The sequence below is a fragment of the Sinocyclocheilus anshuiensis genome, unplaced genomic scaffold, assembly GCF_001515605.1.
Source record: "Sinocyclocheilus anshuiensis isolate Anshui unplaced genomic scaffold, SAMN03320099.WGS_v1.1 scaffold475, whole genome shotgun sequence".
In the NCBI taxonomy this organism is placed as follows: Eukaryota; Metazoa; Chordata; class Actinopteri; order Cypriniformes; family Cyprinidae; genus Sinocyclocheilus; species Sinocyclocheilus anshuiensis.
In genome coordinates this window covers 523,751-533,029 of record NW_015549650.1, presented here as the reverse complement: position 1 = coordinate 533,029, position 9,279 = coordinate 523,751, and positions in this window count along the sequence as shown.

Sequence of the window (9,279 nt, the reverse complement as noted above, 5' to 3'; positions counted from 1 at the left end):
CATTTGAATCCTAAACTGAAAAAGTGAATCAGTGTCAAATCACTCAGTAAACATTCAGTCCTCTGGTGCTCTGTATTACCCATGTTAACCTTGTTATAACGTTTAACAACTGTCTATAATCTGCATGTTCTGTATTGCATTTTTCTGTGATGGACAGGGTGTTTTCCTTGCCTTTGGCCCAAGACGGTGGGATAGGTTCAGCATCGCCGCGGTCTGGTGACAAGAGGTCTGGAAAATGGATGGTGTATATTGTAAATTGTTTAATGCATATTGTACTTTATACCATGACTCACTGAAATACTTGATTCTGATCTTGAATCTGGTTATGTCATTCTGATGTCAAATATTATCAAAACTGTATAACTGACTTGGATATTATATTGCACATAATATTATTTATTTACACATTCACACTGTCTCATGTGCACTGTATATTTATACTTAAGAGAATAAACGGTAACACTTTAGAATAATGGTCCGTTGTTAACAAGTAACTATGCAGGAAGTAATAGGTAGTACTACATTAACACTTAACTTAATACTATTAACTAATAGAGAAGCAAGATTAACTAAGCAGTAAGTAGTAGCAAATTTAGGACAAAGGTAGTTACTTATTAGATATTTGATAATTACTAAAAATATATATCCTCATTGAGAACTACTTGCGAACTATGACCAATTAATAAAGAATAACCAATTAATTACTAATCACAACAGTAACGTCTTAAAAGTGAACAATTGGGTTCTTTGTGGAAACTAATTTATGAATATGATATCCCCCAAATAAGTCGGCTACAGGTTGAAATTGTGACTACTACTCTTACCAAAGGATGGATGTTCTCTGTTTATTTCAAACAAAAACATAAAATAATGATAAAAATAATTCATTTAAAAATTTTAATAATTACTCACACAAATGTATGTGTCAGATATAAAATATGTTAAATAACTTTTTTAATTACTTAGTAATTACTGAGTGGTTAAGGTGTTTTTCACTTTAAAATAATGGTCCCGATCACTAGTAGTTCCTGCAGGTTGACAAGGTAACGCTTGAGTAATTAGTGAGAGGCTAATGTATTGATAAATTAGTTTCCACAAAGAACGCAATTGTTCACTTTTAAGACGTTACTGTTGTGATTAGTAATTAATGGGTTATTCTTTATTAACTATTCATAGTTCACAAGTAGTTCTCAATGAGGATATTTGTATTTAATAATTATCAAATATCTAATAAGTAACTAACTTTGTCCTAAATTTGCTACTACTTACTGCTTAGTTAATCTTGCTTCTCTATTAGTTAATAGTATTAAGTTAAGTGTTAATGTAGTACTACCTATTACTTCCTGCATAGTTACTTGTTAACAACGGACCATTATTCTAAAGTGTTACCGAATAAACACTGGTAACAGTGTTCTTATTACATTCGTTAAATGTACTATAATAATAGATAAGTAAAGACCACAATAACCTGACAAGTTCCCTGCACAGACCATATTGGCAGCTTCAGCTCTCCTCCCATGAAATGCTCGTGCAATATGTATCCCAATCTTCAAGGAGAAGGAACTGGATGAAATATTAAAGATATCAATACACAATCTGACTTGTGATGCAGCCTGGAATTAAACCACACCATTATGGTTTGTCAGGACAGAGGAGAACCAATAAAGCCAATAAAGTTTGTTTTTTTTGCCACTGTCGCCTTTTGGGTCACTTAAGATTCAGCAATATAATTGGATTAACTGTACTGACACTATTGGATGAGAACTGAACTGAGCTGGATGATGACATCACTGTTTTCTCCAGACTTGCTTTACAGACCTTATGTGGTTCCGCACCTTTTCAGCGCTGCACTCGTTGTCTTCTGTCTACCGGATTGTATTTCCACAGTGTGGAGGTAAGATCTTATGGTAACACTTTGGAATAGGGGAAACATATTCACTATTAACTAAAAGTTTTCCCTGAACAAACTCCTAATGAAAAAATTTAAAAGTAAAAATAAAAAAGGAGAAAATTGTGACATAAGGGTAAATAATTAATGACAGAATTTTCATTTTTGGGTGAAGTTTAGGTATGGGGTAGGATTAAGGGATCTAAAATATGGTCATGCAGAATAAGGCATTAATATGTACTTTAAGAGTACTAATAAACAGCCAGTATGCTAGTAATATGTAACACCTCGCGGGGGTATATGGAAGTCGCTCCGGGGGAGCGGTTGATTGCGATGCAATTGTGTCTAAATACCGCTGCCACCTGGCGGGGAAAGCCGTCACTCCCCTCTCAGCCCTGTAGGTACTCGTCGACCCTGAGTGCTTATGCGGCCTGCGTAGAAGCTGCCTCTGCCTTACACGCAAAGAACTCCGCACCGCTACTGACCTCGCGCTATGTGCGACGAAGGTCACTGCGCGGTCTCTGGGTCGTGCGATGTCCACTATGGTGGTACAGGAGCGCCACCTCTGGCTGTGTCTGACTGACATGATGGAGACTGACAAGATCCGATTCTTGAACGCCTGTTCGGCGACGCAGTGGAGAACTTCGCCCAGCAGTTCTCCACCGCACAGAAGCAGACCGAGGCCGTCAGGTACATCCTGCCCCGGCATGCAGCTGCTGCCTCCACCTGGCTGCCGGTGGCAGTGTCTCAGTCTGCTAGCCGCTGAGGGCGGCCCCCTGCTTCCGCCCCCGCTCCTACGCAGCATATGCAGCAGCCTTCAGCCAAGCAGCGCCATGGAGCCGGTCGCAGGGCAGCCACCCCACCCGTCCAGGCCCCTGCCAAACCTGGCGGCAAGCGGAAGAGCAAGAGGCCCTGAGACGGGCGACCCAGAGGTGGATAGAGCTGCTCTTCGGGAGATGGTGAACGCACCACTCCCTCCCCCAGAGGAGGGCCGAGCGGAGAATCTTTTGTTTCATTTTTTCCCACCACTGATTTCACAGTCAGTGGTACCCAAGATCTCGACAAACGAGCAGTTTCTTCTATCTCTGGGTCCCCAGAGGAGATGAGGAGTTGTGGACGGGTCAGGCCCGGATCGCACTCACCCTCCTCTCTCGCCACTGAACAGCAGTGGGCGGTTCGAGGGTGCTATCAAATGTAGTACTCAGGCACCCTCTGCCTTGACACAGCAGACCTTGCATTTCTCTGGACAGGAGTGCCCCTAGAACAGGTCTCCAGGCATGCTGTGTTTTACACAGAATGCCTCTACCGTGGGGCTGGGGGGCCATGTACGATGGGCATGCCGTATCGGGGGTTTGGACGGGCCCCCAACTGCACTGGAACATCAACTGCCTAGTGTTGTTGGCAGTACGCCTTGCCTTGAACTGTCTCAGAGGGCGCTTACGAGGCAAGCACATGCTGGTTCTGCACGGACAACACTGCGACCGTTGCGTACATCAACTGACAAGGTGGTCTATGCTCCCGATGCATGTCGCAACTCGCAACTCACCGCCACCTCCTCCTCTGGAGTCAGAAGCGTCTGTGGTCACTTCGTGCCATTCACATTCCTGGTCTGCACAACCATGCAGTCGACAAGCTGTCATGAGCTGTGATCCCTGGAGAATGGAAACTCCATCCCCAGATGGTCCAGCTGATTTGAAGACGTTTCGGAGCCACTCAGGTAGACCTGTTTGCCTCTTCAGAAACCTCTCACTGCCAGCTGTTCTACTCTCTGACCGAGGGAACACTCGGCACGGATGCACTGGCACACAGCTGGCCAGGGGCCAGCGCAAATATGCGTTTCCCCCAGTGAGCCTTCTCGCACAGATGCTGTGCAAGATCAGGGAGGACAAGGAGCTGGTCCTACTTGTGGCGCCTTACTGACCCACTCGGACCTGTTTCCCGGAACTAGTGCTCCTCATGACAGCCCCTCCCTTGCAGATTCCTCTGAGGAAGGATCTACTGACTCAGAGACGGGGCACCCTGTGGCACCTGCGTCCAGTCCTCTGGAAACTTCATGTCTGGTTCCTGGATGGGACACGAAGGTTCTAGGTGACCTACCCCAGGAGGTAGCGGACACCATTACTTCGGTGAGAGCACTGTCTATGAGACACGCTTACGCCTTGAAGTGGAACCTGTTCGTCGAGTGGTGTTCTTCTCACTGAGAAGACCCCCGGAGATGCCCGATCAGAGTCGTGCTTTCCTTTTTGCAGCAGGGGTTGGAGCAAAGGCTGTCTCCCTCCACCCTTAAAGTCTATGTTGCTGCAATTGCTGCTAACCATGACCCCGTGGAAGGGAAGTCGGTAGGGAAGCATGACCTGGTCGTCAGGTTTCTTAGGGTGGCGAGAAGTTTAAATCCTCCCCGACCCTTCTCTATACCCTCTTGGGACCTGTCTCTAGTGCTCAAATCACTACAGCGGGGCCCATTCGAGCCTTTGCAGTCAGTTGAGCTGAAGTTTCTATCAATGAAGACTCAGCTCCTGCTTGCACTGGCCTCCATCAAGAGGTTAGGGGACCTGCACGCATTTTCGTTTTGACGAATCGTGCCTAGAGTTTGGGCCGGCTGACTCCCATGTAATCCTGAGGCCCCGGCCCAGCTATCTGCCCAAGGTTCCCACTACTCCATTCAGGGATCAGTTGGTGAACCTGCAAGCGCTGCCCTCGGAGGAGGCAGACCCAGCCCTAGCTTTGATTTGTCCCGCCTGAGCCTTGAGATGGTACATAGACCGGACAGAAAGCTTCAGGACCTCAGATCAGCTCTTTGTCTGTTACGGAAGGAAGGGGAATGCCGTCTCTAAGCAGAGGATGCAGAGGATGGCCCACTAAATAGTGGATGCTACTATAATGTCAGAAGGGGAATGCCGTCTCTAAGCAGAGGATGGCCCACTAAATAGTGGATGCCATCACCCTGGCTTATCAGGCACAGGGTGTACCCTGCCCACTCAGGTTGCGAGCCCACTCTACTAGGAGTGTTGCATCCTCCTGGGCGCTGACTCGTGGCGCCTCGCTGACAGACATTTGTAGAGCTGCAGGCTGGGTGACCCCCAACACGTTTGTTAGATACTTTAGCCTTCGTGTGGAGCCAATATCCTCCTGTGTTCTCACCTCCAACAGGTAGAAGAGAGGCCCTGGTTTAGTGTCGGCTTGCTAAAACCGCTCCAGAGAGTCTGTACTGTAGGCCCTGTCCAAGCTCCTCCATCCCATCGACAGCCGGATGTGGCGGAACGTCCGCTGCCAGGCCCTCATTCGATGAATCCGTGAGAACCGGTAAAGGGCTGGGTTCCATATATAGTGACCCAAGTGGATCCCATATGTGTAAATTTCTTAGTATAGCTCAGAGCCCATGTTTTCTTGGCAGACTTCCATATGTGTAAGTGCTTCCGAAACCTCCTTCGGGAAGGATGGGGCTTCCGCAACGTTCCGGTTCCAAGTGGAACGGGTACGTTTTCCCAGTGTTAGCCAGTCTCACTGAGTAGGTAGTGCTATGACAACAGTGACTGGTCTTCTTGTTGCGAGCACCAGCCTACATGAAAAAGGGGGGTGCAGGAGGCTCGCACAGGACACTGGAAGGGGCAGCATCCATGGTCACCAACGTAACGTCGAGAGTGATTCACTGAAAGGGAACGTCTCAGTTACGTATGTAACCTTCGTTCCCTGAAGGAGGGAATGGAGACATCACGTCTGCATTGCACCTGCTGCCTAATTATACTCGCACTGCGATCAGTGGAAGTTGGATGCAATCATTGCATGCCAATGTGCATTGGCTCGTTTAGTTTACACTAAAAGTATATTAGTCTCTCTAAGCGAGATCCCATTTCGTCGGTCACCGACGTGACATCTCTGTTCCCTCCTTCAGGGAACGAGGGTTGCATACATAACCGAGACGTTCACCAGCTAATTACTATTTGACAGTGATGCCACAGAAAAATACAGAGCTAAAATGGAAGTTCAAAGACAAAATTCTAAAGATGACTGTGCACTTGTTTCTCTAGCGCATAAGGTCTATAAATGGTCTAACTCATTCCATAATTCATGAATTTTACACAGAACTGAATTGAATTAACAATGAACTGATTTCAACTGAATAACAAATGTTTACCATTGTCTTTTTAGAGCAGCATTGAAATGTGTTTGCATCATTGAATCATTATTTTCCTGTTTATCACTGTAAAGCTGCTTTGAAACAATCTGTATTATACAGTATAAAGTGCTATATAAATAAAGGTGACTTGACTTGACTAATATTATTTAGTACTTAATATGTATAATTACACTGTACCTTAAAAGTATAGCCTAAAAGTTCTATTTTCTATGTGGTATTCCTAAAAGCATGTTCTATTTTTCACTAAATATTATTGCGTATATAAGTAAATTGTTAATTTAAAATAGGCTACTTAATTGGAAAATAGTGTGTGTTACCAAGACCAAGACCAATTAAACTATAATTATTATGTCCTAGATGCGTGTTCCATCTACGCAACACTGACAGATAGCTAACAGTCAGAAATCAGAAAAGGGGCAGACGCAGGAGTAAAATTGAAAGTTTTACTGTTAGGTTCTTTCCTCTTCCATTTCTTATTCTTTTCTTTTTTTTTTTAAAGTTGAAAGTTTTACTGTTAGGTTCTTTCCTCTTCCATTTCTTATTCTTTTCTTTTTTGTAAAACTGAAACATATAAAGATTACAAACGTCTTGTTACAGAGAGTTCACAAATAAATGCAAATGAATTTACAATGTTATATGAACAAACATAACAAAGGGCTACATTCATGCTCTGCTTAATATTGTTATCACTGAAGAGTAATAGTTTTAAACTCTAACTTATGAATTTCACATGTATATGTGTATATACATTCTCTACAAACACCTCCATGTGCAAGAGACCTACTTCCAGATGTTTCAGCTGATAGATATCGCCAGACAGACCGCTCAGGGCATGGACTATCTACATGCAAAAAACATCATCCACCGTGACATGACAATAATCAAATTGATCGTTTTATTATCAGGGCCAAGTGTAAGTGAGATTCCCTTACTCAGGAAATTTTAAAGGCCATCGATAAGAACCCATTCCCAAACCAGCAGGTTTGTATGGATTCCACTGTTTTATTCACCATGTCAACTTCAGACTCTAATTATAGCTTTCACCAGCTCAATGAAAGTGATTATGTGGTGTAATTATTTTAAATACAATTAGGAATGGTGTCGCAATAAAAGGTCAGATGACATTTAGCAAAGCACTTTCACCATGTGGTATTCCTAAAAGCTGACCGCACACTGACACGTGTGAGCATGGATACATTAATTTTTAAATAGAGAGAGTGAGCTGCCCTTTCTAGCTCTTGTCTCTTGGTCAAGAGCTCGAGCATGGTGAAATAAATTCATCATGGCAATTAGGTTTTTGTTCTGGCTTGTAAGAACTTTGCCTGACAAAAGAGGAAGAAGACAACCTTCCGTGATCTTTTTACCCAGTCAGAGTCTCCATTCGCTCTCTTTTTGTGTGCATTTACAGTCACTCTGAATGGACATCCACTTCAACGGATGAAAAACTCACTAATTAATAAAAAAAACAGTTTCAAAGGCTCCATCCATGTCATTTTAGCCATGCTTCTTCATCTATCTAGACTGCATCCTGTACTGAACTTGAAATAGACTTTAATATGAGAAGTTTATGTCTCCAAATGCAGCATTCATTCAGGTCAGAAATGGAAAGAAAGAAAGAAAGAAAGAAAGAAAGAAAGAAAGAAAAAGAAAAAGAATGAATGAATGATAAAGAGGTGAATGATGGTTGGGTCAGGGCAGAGGCACCAAAATAACCTCCTTTTTCCCACACGTTTTAATAAAATAAACAACTGTTTGTAAGGCCACATATCCTATCTTACATCTTCAAGGTGTATTGATATGGAGCTTTGATCATTAGTAGAGTGCGTCCTCTTCTTTGAAATATCAAACCAATATACAGTTTACTATAGGGTCTTACTCAGATCTAGTTCCATAAAAAAAATAAAAAAAATAAATACTAGTTATGAAATATACCAGCCTGGTCTCATGTTTATACGTAGGTATTAATACGTAACATTTACAAGCACAAAACGTACACTTTTGTACGTTTTTATTCATGCTAAAACGTACAATTTAGACGTATTTCAACGTTTAAAATGGACAAATCACTGCGTATTTTTAGCTAAAAAACGTAAAAATATTTACGTATCTTTTATATCATTAAGATAATCGTATCAATGCATTTTTATCATTTAGCGATTTAGATTTTTAGCCCCCTTAACCTACCCCATTATTGCATCCAGCTGCCGCTGATCACAGCGTGAGTATAATAAGGCAGCAGGTGCAATGCATACCACCTTTTCACTTCGGAGCCGAGCGACAACGTCGTTCTGCTCAACTGTGTCTGTTCGAGAACTAGGAGTTCAGCACGCTCTCGGAAGCTTCTTGCGTTGGCGAGACAGCGCTTCAGCGGTGGTCGTTCCAGTGTCAAGTGGGTTGCGTACTTCAGACTGCACTACCCCTGTCGTGTTGCAAGTGGCCATCTCCCCTGTGCGCCTCATCACGCTGAGGTGGCCTTCGTGGATGAGTCATGTTCTCATTGCGGGAACATAACCATCTCGGAGCTGCGAACCAGGCTCCGCTACTCGCAAGTGGGCGGAGTCCCGTTGCCGCGATCTGGGGCTCGTTCTGGCGAACAGACGAGAACCACATGCGAGCACAGGGACCTGGCGCTCCGGCACCTCAGCCTGTTGGGCCTTCGGGTCAACTGGGAAAAAAGCAAACTCTCCCCGACGCAGAGGATCTCTGCGTTGGATTCGGTCGAACAGACAGCACGCCTCACAGAACCGGGCAGGGGTGCCCCTAGAGCAGATCTCCAGGCATGCCGTGGTCTACACGGATGCCTCTACCACCGGGTGGGGTGTCACGTACAATGGGCATGCAATCTCAGGGGTTTGAGCGCCCGCCACCTCCTCCTTTGGAGTCGGAAGGTTCTGAGGTCACTTCGTGCTTTTCACATTCTGTGCCTGCTCAACCATGGAGCGAAGGCTGTCTCCCTCCACCCTCAAAGTCCAGGTTGCTGCTATTGCTGCGTACCATGACCCGGTGAATGGGAGGTCGGTAGGTAAGCATGACCTCGTCATCAGGTTCCTTAGAGGGAGGTTGAATCCTTCCCGGCCCCCCTCTATACCCTCTTGGGACCTGTCTCTAGTGCTAAAATCACTAGAGCAGGGCCCATTCGAGCCTTTGCATTCAGTTGAGCTAACGTTTATTTTATTGAAAACTCTGCTCCTGCTTGCACTGGCCTCCATCAAGAGGGTAGGGGACCTGCACGCATTTTCGGTCGACGATTCGT